The sequence below is a fragment of the Pseudorca crassidens genome, chromosome 10 (assembly GCF_039906515.1).
Source record: "Pseudorca crassidens isolate mPseCra1 chromosome 10, mPseCra1.hap1, whole genome shotgun sequence".
Taxonomy (NCBI): Eukaryota; Metazoa; Chordata; class Mammalia; order Artiodactyla; family Delphinidae; genus Pseudorca; species Pseudorca crassidens.
The window spans coordinates 87,703,599-87,724,011 of NC_090305.1; the positions used below are offsets into that span (position 1 = coordinate 87,703,599).

At 37.7% G+C, this 20,413-nt stretch overlaps 1 long non-coding RNA gene across 1 annotated transcript in view; it reads left to right on the forward strand.

Annotated features, from left to right (window-relative positions):
• LOC137233134 (uncharacterized) overlaps positions 1 to 20,413 on the forward strand; it is a 515,352-nt gene that overhangs the window by 360,284 nt on the left and 134,655 nt on the right. Inside the window, exon 4 of the long non-coding RNA XR_010947312.1 lies at positions 18,091 to 18,145. This is a non-coding gene — a long non-coding RNA (uncharacterized lncRNA). The remainder of the gene's footprint in view (positions 1 to 18,090; positions 18,146 to 20,413) is intronic.

A 20,413-nucleotide genomic window follows, 5' to 3' on the forward strand; every position in this document is an offset into this window, starting at 1 on the left:
TTTGAGCTGAGTCTTTAAAAGAAGGATACGGGTCACTTGGCAGATAAGGGGAAGGCAAGTGTGTCCACGTATCTAGTGGGAGGGATATGGAGCAGAGTGAATGATGTCGTAGAATGGGGTTCGCGGGCAAAAAATAGATACAGGCAGGAGATGAGCAAATGCCAGTTAGGCCAGGTCATGGAGGTCTTAAATGGCATTTCAAAGGGCTTGAACTTTCCTTATTGATAGCATGGAACCACTAACAGTTTTGGAAAGGAGGAAGTAGCCTGGACATTTGTATTAAAAAATAAATAAAATTTCAGATGCTGAAGGTGCTATAAAGGCAATATAACACAATAATTATATGTCTGTACAATGTCATATTATATATTATTAAAATATATGTGTGATGTGTGACCTGGTCCATGAACTGTATTTTAGATGGTGGCCAGAGAAGACCTCTCTGAGGAGGTGAGGTTGAACTGAAACATGGAAGATAAGAAGCTGGTCCCTTAAGGCCAGGAAGAGGCGCATGTGCAAAGGCCCTAAGCAGGATTGGAGTTGGGCATGTTTGAGGGTCAGAAAGATGGCCAGTGGGACTAGATCACTGAAAGAAGGCGGGAGTGGTAGAGTACGTGGTCAGAAAGTTCAGTTGGACCCATTAACATAGTCTTTCACAACATGAAAGAAGTATGGATTTTTTTTCTAAGCACAGTGGGAAGCATGTTGAGGGTTTTTGGACTGCCACTCCAGCAACTGTGTGGGAAGGAGATTGTATACAGGCTGGAGTGTAGTACTAGCTGAACAGTTGCTGGGGAAATTGTTGGATCATCCAGACTACAGATGAGAGTATTTGCACAGGAATTGGAAAGAGCTAGATTTCATTGGGATGTATTTTGGAGGAAAAGCTGAGCGAACTTGTTAGTGGTTGGTTGTGAGAGCTGAGATAAAAGAATGAGTCAAGTATCACTACTAGATTTTCACTCACTGAGTCGGGGTAGGATTGTACTTACCGAAATGGGAACAACCAGGGGGAGGAAGAGAATGACAAAGGAAAAGAGAGTCCTGATTACCCACACTAAATAGAAATTCCTATTAACTCTCCAAAAAGAGTTGTTGAGTAGACAGCTAAATATCACAGTTTAGCGTTTAGAGAAGTCAGGGCTAGAGATACAAATTTGATAATTAAACATATTAATTATAATTAATGCCTCGGAAACGTATGCGATCATCTAGAAGGGAGTGTAGAGAGAGCAGAGTTGAAGCTTAGGACTGAACCATGGGGCATTTCAGCAATTACAGATTAAATGAACTGGTGAAGGAGGAACAAATAAGCCTGAAAAGAAGTCAGTGAGCCCAGAAAATCAAGGGAAGTTTGCTTTAAAAACACCAACGGGAGAGAATGCTTCAAGCAGGAAGGAAGGAAGCACCCTTTCAAATGATGCTTGAGAATTCAACTGAAAAGAGGACAGAAAACTGACCCCTGGATTTCTCCGTGTGATGGTCATGGCCGCCTTGGCAAGAGCCCAATGTGGATGGAGTTTTAAAAATGAAACAAAAACTTGAAACAAGAGAAAGAGCAGCTATAAATATCTCCTAAGAAGTTTTCATTGAAGACAGTAGAGCGGTAGGGTCGTAGATGGAGGGAAATTTGAGGATAAGGAATGGGGATTAAGAAGGTTGACACTGGAACATATTTGTTTGTTGGTGGGAACAAACCAAAACCAAAGGGAAGGAAGAAATCAATGGTGTCGGAAAGAAAGAGCATGATTGTAGTACCAGCATCATTGAGAAGGCAAGAGGATAGGGATACAGAGAACAAAAGGAGGGGTCGGTCTTAGCTTTAACTCTATATGTTAGAGCCATTTCTTTCAAAAGGTTGATAAAAGCGTACAAACTTTCAGTTATAAGATGAATAAGATCCGAAGATCTAATATATACCATGGTGATTGTAATTGAATTGAATAATTGAAATTTGCTAGGAGAGTAGAACTTAAATGTTCTCCTCCAAAATAAATAAATTTTAAAAAGAAAGAAAAAGGGGAAAAAAAGGAAAGGTAAATACGTGAGGTGATGGATGTGTTAATTAACTTGATGGGGGAGTCCTTTCACAGTGTATACATGTATCACATCATCACTTTAAGTAACTTACAGTTGTATTTGTTAGTTATACCCCAAGAAAGCTGTTAAAAAAGGGAAGGCAGTGAGTGAGATTACAGCTGCTAGTAGGTTGATTTAAGTAGGGCAGCTCTGTTTGTGTCTGTTTTACATAGTTTTAAGATTTGGAGGGGTAAATGGATCCCCCATTGGAGGAGTGAGTATTTAAAAACTATGTCATTAATTAGTAACAATCATTAGAAAGTCCTCCCTTGCTTGAATCAAAGTTCACTTTCAACTTGCCAATATCGTGAATTTGGACATATACACCTTCAAGTATGGTATGGTTAGCAAAAGATTATTACATCCTTCAATGTGGGTGGTAATTCTGCTAATTTTGTCCAAGAGTACTTTAAATACATTTGAATTTACAACAGATTATTTGGGGCTTGTTTAATATGGGTCAGATAAAATTCTAGATTTTTCATATTTGTAAATGTTAATTTAAATTGCCCTTATTTGGGGCTTACTTGATCGGGAAATAGCTAAAAAATTATATCTATTCATTTTCAGCTATTAAATATATTTTATCTTAATGATTTTCTCTATTAGTAATTTAGAATTTTGCCTCTTTTATCCAAAATACTGAGTTCCTTTCAATTTTGAGATATTTCATATCTTCTCAGTCAGTGGTTCCTGAATCTGTTAAGTCTCAGTAGAAAAAATGTTTGACTTATTTTTTCTCCGAATACATCTATCTTTTATTGAACAATCAACTTGACATTTTGCTGATTTCTCAAGCCTGTTTGTAATCTCCTTCCTGAATACCAGGACAAGTCTGCCTCTCTCATATGTCAGTGGAGCATCCTGTTCATCCATGTTTCTAAAATATTTTATTTACTGAACATAGAGAACATTAAAAAAATCCTGACTCCAGAACAAGGTTCGTCTATGGTAACAGTGGTTTCTTTACACATCTCCTCCTCCTCTTTCTGTTTGTCAGTATCTACAGAATCAAATTAACTACTGAGAAGACACTCAACATTCTTGAAGCATAGTCTTTTAGACTATGTTTAGAAGATCACATTTATACTTCCTCTGCAGTAGTCTTGAGTATATGAAGTCAAGTTTTGAGTAGCTGTCTGACTGTCCCAATATTGTCTTCTGTCACCACTCCTCACTTCAAAATATGCTGGCTTCTCCTTGCAAAGTCCTAGCACAGCTTCCCATTCTTCCATGGGATCAGATTTAACTGTTTATTCCATTGCATCCTCTATTCCCAAGCAACAAAATTTGTTTACTTTTTCCTTTCGTAGGAATATTAAGTCAGTGCCTCCTATTTTAGGGTTTTGATATTGTAATACTTATTTCCAGGAGTAATTTCTATTGGGGTCATTCTAATCTGAACTGTGGTATGGTAACAAACAGCCCTTAAAACCTCGTTGGCTTACCACAACCAAAATTTATCTCTTGCTTAAGAAAAGTCCACTGTGTATTGGGAAGCTCTCCAGGGTATCCGTGGAGCGAGTCATACAGTCCAGTGGCTTCTGTCTCGTGACACCGTCATATCAAAAAATGAAACCAAGGTTACCTGAGAGCAGGGAGTGGCTGGAAAGTCACACATAACACCTAAAAGCTCGAGACTGCAAACATCACTAATTCTCATAGCATATTGGCCAGAACTACTAACATGGGCCCATACTTTCAAGGGAGCTAGGAAATGTGGGAAAGCATATTGGTATTTGCTGAGGAGTAAAATCTCCTGTCAACCTTATTAGTCAAGATTTAGTCAGGAAAACAGAAACCGCTCTAGGTATTTCAAGTAGGAAGGGATTTAATACAGGATTTTAAAAGGCATATATAACCATGTGAAGGACACAGAATGTGAAGGTTAGGCAAGACACTGCTAGAGTTTAAGAAATCACTTTTCTCACTTATTGACGTCTATTTGCTCCAGCACCACTTATTGAGAAGCCTCTCTTTCCTCCATTGGATTGTTCTTGTACGTTTGTCAAAAATCAGAACATAATTACCGTGACTAGAAGCTCCAGTACAATGCTGAACAGAAGTAACAAGAGCAGTCATCCTTGTCTTCTTTCTGGTCTTAGTCTTAGGGCAAAGAGGTCAGCCTTTCACTGTTAAGTGTGGTGTTAGCTTAAGGTTTTTTGTAAGTGCTGTTTATCAAGTTGGGGAAGATCTCTATCCCAATTTTTCTGAGAGTTTGTATCATGAATGGGTGTTGAAATTGTCAAACGGTTTTTCTGTATCAGTTGATGTAATCATGTGAATTTTCTTCTTTAGCCTGTGAATATGGTGGAGTACATTGATTTTTTCCAAACAGTGAATCACTCTTATATTCCTGGAATAAACCCTACTTCACATTCTGTAATTCTTTTTACATACTGCTGAATACTATTGATGTTTGTTATTAATATGATAAGGATTTTTGCATCTATATTCATGAGAATATTGTTCTCTAGTTTTTGCTTTGTTTTGTTTAACGCTGACTTTGGTTTCATTATCAGAATAATATTGAATTGGGAAGTGAATTGGGAAGTTTTCCTGACGAGATTGTTTAAAATTGATATTAATTCTTCTTTAAACATTTGGTAAATTCTCCAGTGAAACCATCTGGGACCAGAAATTTCTTTTGGAGGAGCTTCTCAATTACGAATTCAACTTTGTTAATGGTTATAGGGGTATTCAAATGATCTGTTTCATATTGGTTCATTGTGGTAGTTGGTGTTTTTCAAGGAATTAGTCATTTTCTTCTAGGTTGTCAAATTTATGTGTGTAGAGTTGTTTGTAGTATTCTCTTTCACTTTTGATGTCTGCAATGTCTGTAGTAGTATCCTCTGTTTTATTTCTGATATTGATAGTGTCTTTCAGTTTTTTCTTTCTTTCTTGTTGTAAGTTTGTCAACAATTGATTCCATGAAGCAGATATTATTCTTATTTTCTGTTCCAAATTCATTGATTTCTGTTCTTTATTATTTCGTTTCTTCTCCTTGCCTTGGGCTTATTTCGTTCTTCTTTTTCTAAGCTCTTGAGGTGAGAGCTTATGTTATTGATTTGAGTTTTTCCTCTTTTCTAATGTTAAACATTTAGGGCTATAAATTTCCCTCTCCATACTGCTTTAGCTGCTTTCTACAAATTTTGGTATGTTGTATTTTCATTTTCGTTCAAGCTAATGTGTTTTTTTTAATCTCCCTTGATGTTTCCTCTTTGACTCCTGCGTTATTTAGAAAGTGTGTTGTATAGTTTCCAAGTGTTTGGAGCTTTTCTTGCTATCTTTCTGTTATTGATTTCTAGTTTGATTTCATTGTGGCCAGAAGACACACTCTGTATGATTTCACTTCTTTTCAGTTTGTTGAGGTGTTTTATGGCCTAGGATATGGTCATTTTGGTATTTGAAAAGAGTATGCATTCTGCTGTGATTTGATGCAGAGTTCTACAATATCAATTAGACCTCGGAGGATGTTGTCGAGGCCTTATTTATTCTGCTGATTTTCTTCTAGTTTTAGCAATTGTGAAAATAAGGAGATATATGTATATAAACATGTATAATTGGGATTTATATATCTATAAAATTTTGGATTTTCCTTTCAGTTCTTTCAGTTTTTGCTTCACATATTTTATAGCTCCATTGTTTGGTTTTTACAGCTTCTTGGTGAATTGGCCCTTATATCATTAAAATATAATGCCTCTTTCTGTTCTTGGTAATATTTTTGGATCTGAAGTCTATTTTGTCTGTTTATATTACTATGGCCATTTCTGTTTTCCTTTGATTAATGTTTGCATGATGTATCTATTTCCACCCTTTTACTTGCAATCTGATTCTATCACTGTATTTGAAGTAAGTTTTTTTAAGTTATTCTATCTAACTCTGTCTTTGAATTCATATAGCTAAACCAATTACATTTAGGTAATTAGTTACCTGTTAGGACCTAAGTCTGTCATTTTATTGTTTGTTTTCTATTTGTTCTGTTTTTCATTTCTCTGTTTTCTTTTTCCTGCCTTCTTGTGGGTTACATGAACGTTTTTCAGCTCCCATATCGTTTATCTGTAGTGTTTTTAAGTGTATCTCTTTGTTTACCTTTTTAAGTGGTTCCTCTAGATACTATATTATGCATATATAAATCATCACAGTCTACTGATGTTCACATTTTACCAGTTTGAGTAATGTATAGAAACTTCACCTCTCTTTATATCTCTTTAATCTACTCTGTTTATAATATAATTGTATTAAATATTTCTTCTACATGCATTTAGAGCCAAATAATTGGTTTTAAAAATAATGTAACTTTTGCTTCAACCATCAAACGTAACTTAGAAAATTCAAGAGCACAAGGAAAGTCTCTTGTATTTACAAGTAGTTCATGTTCTTTTTCCTTCCTAATGTTCCAAGTTTTCTTGTTTCATCATTTATTTTTTCTGTTAAGAGAATTTCCTTTAATCAGTCTTTTAAAGAAAATCTGCTGACAACACACTCTGTAGTTTTCCTTCATCTATAGTTGTCTTGATTTTTTCCTTTATTCATAAAGAATGTTTTCATTGGGCATAGGATTCTACATTTCATTTCTTTTCTTTCAGCACCTGCAAAATACTGTGTCAGTTCTTTTGGGCCTCCATGATTTCTGATGAGAGATCCTCTGTCATTTGAATTGTTTTTCCCCTATAGGTAAGGTGTTGTTTTTTTCAGTTGCTTTCAAGATTACTTCTTTGTCTTTAGTTTTTAGAAGCTTAATTAGGGTGTGTCTCAGTACAGATTTATTTATGTTTATTCTATTTGAGTTCACTCAGCTTCTTGATTCTCTAGTTTTATGTACCTTGGCAAATTTAGGAGGTTTCATTGGTTGTTTTTTTAGGTGCTTTTAACTCACTCTCTTTTTCCTCTCCTTCTGGGACTCCAATAACACAGATGTTACATCTTTTGTTATGTCCCAGCAGGTCCCTGAGACTCTCAAATTTTTTCAGTATATTTTATTTCTGTTGTTCAGATGTGATAATTTCTGTTGTTCTGTGTTACCATTCATTGATTTTTTCTCTGTCCTTTCTATTCTGCTCTTGTCCCCATTCACTGATATTTTGTTGTTAGTTGTATATTTTAGTTCTAAAATTTCCACTTTGTTCTTTTTTTACAACCTTCTATATCTTCACTGATACTTTCTGTTTATTTTCTAACACATTATATGTTTTTCATTTGTTTCATGCATATTTTAATTGCCCATTGAAGCATTTTTATCATGGCTCCTTTAAAATCTTTGATAATTCTAACATCTCTACCATCTTGGTGTTAGAATCTATTGTCTTCTTTCATTCTGACTTAGATCTTCCTGGTTTGTGGTATTATCAGTGATTTTTCACTTGAAATCTAGATATTTTCGTATTGCGTTATGACATTCTGAATATTATTTCAACTTCTGTTTTTGCTTACTTTTCCTTGTATGGCTCCAACAAGAGAAGGGAGGAAGCATTGACTCCTTACTGTCAACTGGTGATAGAAGTACAGGCTCCCCACTCAGCTTTTGTTGACACCAGAGGTGGTGATGGAGTCCACATTATTGCTGGGTAGGGATGGAAGTCCAGGCTCCACTTGTGGTCTCCACTGACACCACTGGAGATAAGGGTGGAGAGGGATGTCTCATTACCAGTTGGTGGGGATGAAAGTCTTAGCTCCCTACTTGAGCTTCTCTAACACCATCTCAGTAATGGTGCTGGGGAGCCTTGTTACAATCCAACAAGGGTGTACATCTGTGCTCCCCTCTTGGCTTTTGCTGGTGTGGATGGAGTGCAACCACATTTTTTTCTGTTGTGTTTGACCTGAGTAGAGTCGTTATTTTCTAAAAGCTTTCTATCTATTAGGCTTCCCCTTTCCAGATTGATTGGTTGAATCATCAGTTGGCTGCGTCGGGTCTTAGTTGCAGCACACGAGATCTTCGTTAAGGCGTGTGGGATCTTTCTTTGCAAAACGTGGGCTTCTCTCTAGGCGTGCGGGTTTTCTCTTCTCTAGTTGTGACGTGCAAACTCCAGGGCATGTGGACTCTGTAGTTGTGGCGTGTGGGGTCCAGAGCACATGGGCTCTGTAGTTTGCAGCACACAGGCTCTAGTTGAGGCGTGCGAGCTCAGTAGTTGTGGCACGTGGGCTTAGTTGCCCCACGGCATGTGGGATCTTAGTTCCCTGACCAGGGATTGAACCTGGGTCCCCTGCATTGTAAGACAGATTCTTTACCACTGGACCACCAGGGAAGTCCCTTTCCTGATTCTTTGATTAGAGAGAGTAGGCTTTTGTTCAGTGCTGCTGTTTTTTCATTTGTTTTGTTGTTGTTGTCCTTTTTTCTTTTTTCCTTTGGTCTGTACAGATGAGTGTTTCTGGGTTGCTGACTTCTTCAGCTCCAGGTCTGAGATATATGAGGCAAAGAGAAAACCCAGAAAACTGACCTCTACCTTGTTCCTTGAGTACTGTGATCCCCTAGCTGGTCTGCCTTCTTTTCTCTGTCTTTTAGAGGTGTAACTTATACATTACATATACTATTCCAGGGCTTTTAGGTGTACTTAAGTGAGAAAATTGGGGAAAACCATGTCTTTCCAGAAGTGGAAGTCCATAATTCTTTTTTGTAAAGGTAATATAAAGCTCTAAAATAAAGATCTTATTTTTGAGGGTCAGGCTTCCACATTTCATATCATTTAGTAAGTAACCAATCCTACTCACCGTACTCAAAATCATTGGTAACTAATAAGTAAATAATTCATGTCTACTTACACATGGCACCTTCTGCAATCTTCTACTTAACCACAAGCTCCCAACGGGGAATCTGTATTTTTGATACTACCTATTTAACTAAGACATCCCTCTCTAATAAAGGAGGACATGTCTTTGGTCATGGAACTGTATATCCCTGATGGACACCTCTAATATTCTTAGAAGGTATTGTTTAGCCCTGATGATGTGTGTACTGTTAATTTGCCTGTCAGGACTAGCACATTCTCATTTACCACTTCGGTTAAATACCTCCAAACTCTGCTTTGGAAGTTCATTTGGAAGAAACACTCAAAATAGCTTCATGCACTCTCAAGTCTTTGACTAATTGACCTTCACAAATATCACCCAAATGATGGCTCCAGCTTAAAGTTATTTTCTGAGCCCCAGAGCTTTGGATACAACTAGCCACCTGACCATGTAGTCTATGTGTCCCTTCTTAAAAAAATTTTTTAATTGAAGTATAGTTGATTTACAATGTTGTGTTGGTTTCTGGTGTACAGTAAAGTGATTCAGTGGTATAATATATACATATATATATATATTATTTTCAGGTTCTTTTCCATTATAGTTTATTACAAGATATTGGATATAGTTCCCTGTGCTATACAGTGGGACCTTGTTGTTTATTGTATATATTGTAGTTTGTATCTGTTAATCCCAACCTCCTAATTTATCCCTCCCCCACACCTTTCCCCTTTGGTAACCATAAGTTTGTTTTCTATGTCTATGAATCTGTTTCTATTTTATAAATAAGTTCATTCGTAGCTTTTATTAGATTCCACATAGAAGTGATATCATATGATATTTGTCTTTTTCTGTCTGACTTGCTTCACTTAGTATGATCATCTCGAGGTCTATCCATGTTGCTGATATCTATCTCTTCAAATTCAGTATCACCCCACCTAATCCATAACACTGCCTTCCCTATCCCAATCCATCAAACTTAGTCCTTTTCTAATGTTCCCTGTGTAAAGGTATGGGTGTCATCATTTAGGCAGTTGAACAAGATAGAAACTTGCAGCATTTTTGATGATTCTTTCTCTCTGGGTATATAAGGGTGTCTTTGACCCATAAGTATCCAGCAGTATGCTATTTAACAACCTAGTTCTCCAGAAAGAAAATGTAGACGTATATATTTAAATTTATCATAGATATTATTAGCATAAAGAATGTGTTGGGACTTCCCTGGAGGTCCAGTGGTTGGAACTCCATGCTTCCACTGCAGGGGGAACGGGTTCGATGGGGGAACTAGGATCCCACGTGTGCTGTGTGGCACGACCAAAAAAAAAAAAAAAAAGTTAAAAAAGAATGTGTTACACAGTTTACAATGATGATAAAATATACGATGCTCTTTGTAAATTTCATGTAGACAATTGATTCTCATAAAATATTTTGTTTTCTGAAAAACTCTTGGGTCCATAGCCAACTTATGGTTGCAACTGACAAGCGACTATATCTGATAGGTGTGTTGGTTGATCGTTTGCTTTATACATTAAAGAGTAAGACAAGAGTGAAACAACGTAGATGTATGTCAGAATTTCAGCCTTTTATCAATGATGTGAATGACTTCTTTGCTGAATCAGATCATTGTTTTCACATCTTGGAGAAATATTTCTTCAATTTTGTGTGATATTAACAGTGAAATCTCTGCAGACATGACATACTTTTAAAATTAATGGGTATTATTAACGTTTTCTCCATCACTTTCTTAAGTCTACAGAATCAACAAGATACTAAAGCAAGCTCTGATTTATAGCCTTTGACAATTACCAAGGAGTAAATACTCCCTCTCTGGCTGATTTCATGCTACCAGTGTGACCTAATTGAATGTGGAGTTGAAAAAATTTGCACAGTAACACACCATCAGACATTTCCCATAGAAACACAATAGACATAAATAACCTCAAGAGCCTAGGTAATAGTAAGATAATCAGGAATTCATTACTTTTGAATATTTATTAACTTTGTTTTAATATAATTAATTGCCAGTTTCTATAATTTAATTTTTAATAACGTCTGTGCCTAACACCCAACTAACAAAATTCCTTAAAGTTTGATTATCGGCTCTTGTAAACCAGTCCATGCCTATTCCAGCACACTGCCGTAAGCAGGCCCTGATGATTCTGCTAAAAAATCCCCTAAACTACTTTACTTTTCTCTACTTCTAGCATCTTCACCCTAGCCTGAATTGCCATTGTTTTTTTTCTTAGGCCCTCAAAATAGCCTCTTGGTTTTCTACATGTACACTTAACTCTTCCCAACTTATTCTTCAAGCTTCAACCAGAGGAATTTTCTTAACACGCTAATATGATCGTGTTATCCAGCACATTCGTTAATTTATCTATTCAGCAAATGATTATTGAGTTGTGTATCCCAGGCACTAATTTAGTTTTTAGTTGACTAGGATAAATGTGAACAAAAGACAAAAACTCCTGCTTCATGAAGAAAACCTTCTCCTGGGGGGATATAGACAATACTGGCAGACCTCAGACATATTGCAGTTTTGGTTCCAGACCACTGCAATAATGGGGATACCACAATAAAGTGAGTCATACGAATTTGTTTGTTTCCCAGTGTGTACAAAAGTTACGTTTACACTGTATTGTAGTCTATTGCACATAATGTGCAATAGCATTATGTCTTAAAAAACAATGTACATACCTTAATTTTAAAATAATGCTTTTGGAAAAATGATGGAAATAGACTTGCTTGACACAGGGTTGCCCCAAACCTTCAATTTGCTTTTTTTTTTTTTTTTTTTTTTACAATCTGTGAAGTGCAGTGAAGCAAGGCGCAGTAAAACGAGAACGAGGTAGGTCTGCATAGTCGTCCCTCAGTAGCTGGGGCGGATTGTTTCCAGGAGCCCCTGCAGATTCCAAAATCCACGGACGCTCAAGTCCCTTACATGAAATGCTGTAGCCTTTGCATATAACCTAGGCACATCCTTCTGTATACTTTAAGTCACCTCTAGGTTAACTTGTCATACCTAATTCTATGTAAATAGTTATAAATACAATGTAAAGTGCTGTGTAAATAGTTGTAAATACTGTGTGTAACTGGTTGCTGGCAAATTCAAGTTTTGCTTTTCAGAACTTTCTCGACTTTTTTCCCAAAATATTTTCAATCTGCAGTTGGTTGAATCCACAGATGCAGAACCCAAGGATACAAAGGGTTAACTGTATGTAAAACATAACAAATAAATAAAGTGTACTGTACATCAGAAGGCAATGAATGCTACAAGGGTGGGGTGGGATGCAAGACAGGCTAAGAGTAAAGATGGCAGGGAAGTCACAGTATTAAGTCTGGTCCTCAGGTGATGCCCCACAGACAAGGGGAAATTTGAGCAAGGGCTTGACGAAGGTAAGGGTACATCCATTTGAAGTGGGCAGGGGGAGGAGATAGCCAGTGGGCACAAGGAGCCCAGTGTAGCTGGAGTACACTGAGTAGGGGAGGGTGGTGACAAAACTTAAGTCAGGGGCTGACAGAGGACAGAATATAGAGGGTCTTGCAGGTCGTTGTATGGACTTCAACTTTCACTCCAGTTGAAGTAGGGGACCATTGCTGAGTTTTGAACAGAAGCGTGTCAGACTTTTTAAGTAGATCACGCTTGCTAAAAGCCTTCAGCTGCTTCCCTTGCTCTTGAGATGAAGTCTAGTGTTTTCATTTCTTAAATAATGTGATCTTTGTGTCCTTGCCGCATCTTCACCTCCTGCTTCTCTCCCCGCTTTATTCCTTTAGGTCTGTTAATAGGGTACTGTTTTCTGCCTCAGACAGGGACCCATGTCCGGCATTCAGAGCTGCCTGGATTTGTCCTTCATAATACCTATCATACTAGATGATTGCTTTTGATTTTGTGATTAATTGCTTGTCGTATAGGTTGCCTACCTCCGCTGCTACTCTCTGCTGGAAAAGAAAGTTGATTCGAGCAGGGCTGTTATCTCTGCTCTTCACTGATCTATCTCAAAGGATTAGACCAGGCCTTGGCACAAGGTAGACTCTCACATATTTGTGGACTGACTGAATGAATGTTTTATGTATTAATATATTCCAAGTGTTTAACCTAGGGTCTGTCTCATGATACACATTCTGTAATTTTTTTGGTGGAATGAATAGGTAAGCAAACACATGTTGGGTGGATGAATTGATGACTGAATGAGTGAAAAGAAAGAATAAATGAATGATTGGCTTATGCCATTCTCTATTCCAGTACTGAACCCAAAGTCTGGTTCATGGTAGGCATTCTGTATTTTTTTTTTTTTTTTTTTTTTGGTACGCGGGCCTCTCGCTGTTGTGGCCTCTCCCGTTGCGGAGCACAGGCTCCGGACGCGCAGGCTCAGCGGCCGTGGCTCACGGGCCCAGCCGCTCCGCGGCATGTGGGATCTTCCCGGACCGGGGCACGAACCCGTGTCCCCTGCATCGGCAGGCGGACTCTCAACCACTGCGCCACCAGGGAAGCCCTGTATTTTTTTTGATAAATAGATGATCAGATGGACGGATGGATGGATAATTGAATGAGTGAATTAATGTGAAGGTATGAATGAATGAATCATCTTTAGTAAAGTCACAAGGGTTTCCATCCTTCAGGAAGAATATCTATTTTGCCCAGAGTGGGTCACTTGATCAGCCCATTAGTTCTCTACTTGGTTTTCTGCCATGGATCTATTTTGAAGAACATTTTTATTAGCTTTGGAGTCAGTTGCAAGGGACTTTTGAATTCTCTTTTGGCTCGCCTGCATTCTTGTTCGCACCTGACCTGCCATAGTTTGTGGACCTCCCTGGTTTCCTTACTTGGGACACATTTCCAGTGTCCCTTTGATCTCTGGCACATACTTTTGCTATGCTTCCAGTAAGGTGTTTTGAAACAGTCTCCAGATTTCCTGTGGCTTATTGACTTTTTAAATTATTCCTTTCATTTCTTTTTCCTACCCAGTGCCTACACTTGTTCTTAGGTTCCCTTTATAAAATTGAGTAACCACATGATATATAAATTTTCTCTCCCAGCCCAGAATGGTCGCAGTGTTGTGATCACTCAGAGACACTTTTTCTTCCACGTCTTGTCCATCACTCAGTCCAAGTCTAAAATATTCTCCTTCCTTAATAATTCTGAAAGGTATTTTTCTAAGAAGAGGTCATTTATCTTATTCAGTAAGCTTATATTCCATTTCTGATCTATATGTGAACTGTGAATAAATTAGTCTCTGAGAAAGCATAGAGAATGCTGTGTCTGTGTGCTATAGAATGAATGTATCTGTGTGTGTGTATGTGTGTGTGTGTGTACACTGTATAATGAACAGTCACTTTAAAAACCATCTCTAATCATGATCACTTTCTGGCAGAAACAAAAATCTATTGAAATAAATGTCATAAGATGCTTTGGGTTCCCATCTATGGAGATGAAATGCTAGTTTGTTTCTTTTTTGTCGTATTTTCACCTTCCAAGTCCTATTTGGAGATAGAATTCAACAACCCAGTGGAAATAGGAATCATTTAACATAACGAAAAACTAGCTTTCACTTTTTTTTGACCAAGCATTTCATCAGTCAGGATTTTTCCTACCAAAGATGTTTATTTTCAACCATTTCTTGCTTTATTTGGCTAAAAGGTACGTTCTTTGCTACATTTAATAGCCACATGTATGCTACCCAAAGTAGAGATCACGGAGTTTTCATCTGCAGATTTTTACCAGACTACAGTGAACCAAAGAATATGTTAGAAATTTGACCCTATGGTGTATATATACTTCTTGCAAATATTTTAGCAGACTGGCTGGTCTTCAAAACTTTTATACGATAAAACACTTACATAGTCAAGGTTTATTCAGATTATAGATTGTGGTGTGAATGTAATAGATTGTGTTTTAAATAGCGAAAACTGAAAGCGTGCCTTTTTTCCACTTCAAACTTTTGACTTGTTCAAGTTATAGTGAAGCAGCTTTAAAAATTTGGTGATATGTTTCCCCCCCATGATACTGACATAGGCACACAGTTACCTTTTGTTTCTTTTTGATTCAATTTCATTATTTGTCGTGCTGGCCGTGGTGCACCAATAAAGCCAAAATATCATATTAGAATTCATGACAGTTTTCACATTGTATTATCAATATGTGGAAATAATTGTCTGCTCTGAGATTAAATTACATTATTGTGTATCTTTTTCATGCCTAATAAATAATGATGGATGGCTTTTATTTTCATCCCCACCTGCAACCGTTTAGTCACCCCTTGATTGTTGAAGATAAAATAATAAAAGGCAAGTGTTATGTTGCAAGCAGAAGAATGTAGTCAAAACAGTTGTATGTTCCTTGTTTCCATTTGCATTATTTTAGTCCCTAAAGAGCAATGCATGGTGGTCTATAAAAGAGATCAACCTGGGGGAAACCTAGAAAACAGTTGCCATAAATGAGTGGAGAAGGATGTGGGAAAAAATTTTTTTTTTCTGGTAGAACAATAATTATTTCTTGGTGCACGATTCTTAATCTGAAAATGAGTTTTTTGTTCTGCTCTGCAAATCAGTTACATACAATTAGAATGCAAAGCAGAGGCACGTCTTACTGTTTAGTCTTTTTAAAATAGAAATGAAAACAGCCCAGAAATTTTAGCAAAGGTGAACATGCATGCTAGGTAATTTTGAAATCTGAAGACATAAAACCATGCATAATAAAAAGCCTACTCTAAACTCATTACATTTTTTGAAACTGGCAATTGGGAAGCTTAATTTTAAAATTCGAACTTGCATGTTTGGGAATTTATTAACTATATTTTGAATGGTCAGTTGCGTTGCCAGTGTTTAGGTGTGTTTTCTTTGTTCTCCTGTGTATAATTCCATTGCCTCATAATTCAGTTTTATCTATGTTTGACCTGTTCAGGTTTTTCTTTTAATTGTCCGGTATTCTGCTTAAGCAAAATTGATTCATCCTTTTTGGTGAAACTTTGGAATTGAAATTAAAATCAGCAAATGTTCTGAGTCTTCAGGGGAAAAGAATTGCCTCTGAGTTTTATGATACTCTTATATTTCATCTCTGAAGAATGTCAGACTTTTTTTTAATAAAATGACTAGATGCTGTTTATAATGGAAACTAGTCATTTGATCATTTCAGTTACAACAGTGAGGTAAGAAAGCAAACTGTAGACAAAATCTTTCTTGATATTTGGTTATGAGTCACAGGCTGAGTCTACAGAACCTTTTCACGTGATCGGCTCTGTTATCTTTAAATCAAAAGATGACAGTCTTCTCAGGCACAGCAGAGACTCAGACCAAAATCCAGAGGTAATCCTATCAAATGTCAAGTTACTGCAGAGAAATGGCTTGAAAAATAGGCCAGTGGTCCATTATTTGACGAACCCCAAGTGAACACTTAGGATTGTGGAGTCTGTCTTTCGCCGGGCATTCTATTAACGCTCTTCCCAATTGTTTGAGAGCATCGATTTAAAAAGAGCAGAGGGGCCTTTCCCTTGTTTATGGCTGTTTTGTTATCTGACTAGCCATCTCCCTCTATAATTAAATGCCATGAATAAAGTAATAATAAACATAATTTTATTTGTACCGTCACTCACTGCAGAAATTACATCTTTACATCTCTTACGAGAATCGAAAAGCAGCCGAGAGCTTGTTTCCTTCACATTTGAGAGAGCCGTGCTGAAGTCGCAGGCTTTTCTAGATTCTCTGCGCCTGCAAGAAATTTTGTGTGTTAGCAGCCTGTGAGACAAATTCACATGCAGTGGGTACATACGTATTTATCTTCTTTTGACGCTCAGGATTTTCCTTGGCCCAGGAAAACACCTTAGAAGACTAGTCCTGCAAAGCAGACTTGCATAAAAATCACCCAGAAGTTATAACTGGGACATCCGTCTGCAGGCACAGAGCTACACACTGTAAAGAAAGTAAGATGCAGTACATGCCGTGTAAGTCTTCTAATGAGAAGCCCCTGCTGGTCTTTTGCCCCTACTGTGTTCTGCGGAAGTCCTGAGAACCCAAGGCTTTATCCAAATGTACCTAGCCCCAAACATTATGGTCTCACTCCCTGGCATACAGAAAGTTCTAGAATGACAACTCCATGGGATAGTTTTATTTTTCTTTTGCATCATCTCTTGTCTGTTCTAAGTTTCTTCAGCCAAAGTCTTCCTGACGTGACCTATCAAAAGAAAAAAAGAAAGAAAGAAAACATGTTGGAGGAACTGTACCATAAATATCGAAAATGGAAATGCTGAACTAGCTCCATCAAAATAAACCATTCTTAGTGCTGTAATCATTCTTCTTTTTTCTTTTTTTTTACTTTTACACTTTTTATCCTCCTAGTGGCTTGCTAGTTCTAGTAATGTTTCCCGCGTCTGTGCTATATATATGAAGACATTCAGAAGTTTTTAATTCACATCAAAATTATTAACTTTCTTGGCTTACGTATTTGCAAGAGGGAGAGGTATGAGCAACATACTTACATCTAAGCATGCACTAAAATATTGGAACCTGAAAACTCCCGCGCTGTTAACAGTTACTAGTTCAATGCTCTGGGCTTACAGCAGTGATTCTACGCTTCTCACAAGAACATTTGGGAAAAAAATACTTCCAACTAATAAAATTAGTGTTAAAATGACACCAAACGTCAGCATCTTTGAAGCTCTTTGAGTGCTTTTGACATTTAGAAAAGTGTGTACACCATTTTAGATTTTTTAGGCAGCGTACCTATTTACAACTGTAATTTTTAACATCGGGGGGAAAAATCAGTTTGTCTGAAATATAGGCAATGTTCACAGCATTACCACCAGCAGTCATTTTGGATTAAGATTCTTAAAATAAACTTACTCACCGAGCAGTAAATACTTGTCCAAGTGGATATTCTGAATGTTGAAATTTGTTAGTCATTTTGGTTGAACTCATGCAACACAATGAGGTTGCTTTCACTTTTCCAGCAGCCATCATAAGTCACATTAGGGTTTAACAACTAGTCCTGGGTTCCAGAAGATACTGTGAGAGAAGGAAAAACAGCCTCTTTGGCTGAAGTTGTGGAAGAAGGGTGGGACGTTATGAATTAGATGACTACATAAGATGTAGGCAGTTTTTTTGTTTTGTTTTGTTTTTTTTAGGCAGTTTTATTTTGGCAACAAATCCAGGCTTTTGCATTGGGTTTGGGTTTTTTTTTTTTTTCGTCCTCTTAATTCAAGTACACGTTTACAAGTCACCTAGAAAAAGAAAGCTTCTTACCCATCTGCAGAGCACAGGTTAACTAATAAGTAATATTACCATTTTATCTTTCAGGTTACAATATCGTGAGTTTAGGAACCCTGCGGACTGTAAGATGATCTGCCCTAAGGTAAGTGACTAGGATCACAGGGTAATAACTCAAAGATGAGCTCAGATCATGTCCAAATTCATGTGAAAAGAGGCACATGTTTGATGAATAGTTGAGATGGTGTCATAGATCAGCTTTCATCCTTTGGTGGAATGTCTAGTGTTCTCAGTCGCCCTCAAAATATTATATAAAACACCAAAAAATAGCACCTTGAGGGTGATGATTTCTAGGTGAAATAGTGCCCTGAACTTATCAAAAAGTTTTATTAGCTAGGCGTTTATTTGGAAACTGTGGAACAACAGGAATGGCTGGTGAAATTTATGTCATCTTCCATTGGACCAGTTGACTTTCCTTAGCAACAACAGGCATCCTAATAACAGGCTCTAATCCGCCTGTCCAGACCAAGGACAATTTGATATAGCTCCATGGTAGCATATTTTAAGCTTTTCTTGAAGTTCAGGAATACATCTTTCAGAATCCGCCTGTACTTTAGAAGCATGGCTCGCCAAACCAATCAATCTAGTACAAAGTTTGTTTTTAGATTCTGAGTTCCTTGTTACTGCTTTGTAAGCAGATGTCTTCAAAGATATAATATGATGAAGAGATTATGTGATTTTTGGGTGTAGCGATTCTGCCAGTTATAATTAAAAGGGCCAACATCCAAGTTTTGTTTTCTTTATAAACACTGCGGAGTGTGTCAGTGGCCAATCTAAAATTACCCACAGAAGAGTGTGTGCTCTCTTCTTTAGCACAAGATAATGAAGATGGTGTGTGAAATGCGCCATGGTTATAATAAGCTGGTGGACTTGCGGTCCTACGCGCAAACTTGTCCAAATGTAATTATAAGAGTTTTAAGAGAATTGTTGCTTCCTAAACTGACTACTCAAGTGACTCAAAAGTTAATATCACCAAATTAACACCCTGACTTTGAAGGTCTACAGTTGTACCTTAGAAAATAGCTACTTGGAATTGATCATCCTTTCTTACAGGGAAACAACATCTTTTAGATGCATCTCAATGCAGGGGGGCCTATTCAGCATTCCTTGTAGACATTGCTTCTGCAAAGGTGTAGCGTATCTAAAAATGAAAAGCAACAAGGAGCTGGGCACCCAGATCTTTTTCCCATGTATGGAGGAGAGAGGGCCAGTATGAACCTACTCTGATGTTTATGTGTTTGGGAAGGTGTGATTGCGAGGCTCGACTGCCTGAATCACAAGGGCAAGAAATGAGATTGAGGCCCAGAATCTGACAGGCAACATCTCAAGACGATTATCTAATTGTAATCCTCAAACGTGGTGGGTTTCATATACAGAGAGGAAAAAAAATCAGGATGAAAGATTGGAGACATCAGCATATAATTCTCTCAATGATTGGGAGATAATCTAAGAAAGATGGCCGTCCATGCTAGAGATCTGTGTAAATCAGGGAGGCTGAAGACATCTTTCTCCTTCCTGTTTGGAGCATAAACCTTCATAAATTCTGTGGAGAAACTGAGATGCCATAATGTCGTCCCAGTAGTGAGAGTTGGGGAACACCAGTGCCTCTTACAGGGAGTCCCTCTTGGTGTCTGGTATGGCTGAGTGACTTGTAGGTGTCACAAGGGCATCGGGTGCTAGAGTCACTGAAGACAAAATTGTCACTCAAACCAGCCTCATACTTTGCTGCAATTTGGTTTGCCTTGGATGTTCTCAGTGGCCTAAGGCAAGCGTCTCCTGTTTCAAACCTACCAGATTGAACTACTAGGTGATCTGGTGATCTGTAATTGCTTTCAAGGTCGGGGGCGGGGGGGGCATAAAATTAAAAGTAACTAAAATTTACCAGAACAACCACCCAGTCTCAGAAGCATTTCCAGTGCTGAACTGTTTTTATATATCTTTTTATTTCTGGGGTATCCATATATGGATATGTGATGTGTATACTGTCACATACGCTCTTCATGTAAATATAGGTACATGTTCATGTTCAATCCATTTTTCTACAGTGTAGCCAGAGCGGCCTTTATCAAAGAACAGAAGGCAAATCTGATCATTTAGTATCTGAGCAAAGAGGAAAATACTTACTGTAGTCTGGTTTGGCCCTGCATTCTCATCCAGGCTTGGTTTCTACTAATGCTGTTCATTCTCCCTCCCATACCTAATCTGGTCCTCTTTCACGTTGCCCCATACTGTCTGAATTCCACATAGTAATTGCATATCTGTCCCCCTAACATGGAATCTTTCCTCATGGGCACCTCCCAGATTAAGGCAAATACCTCTATTTTTGTGTCTGATAAGATCATGGTTCTCATGT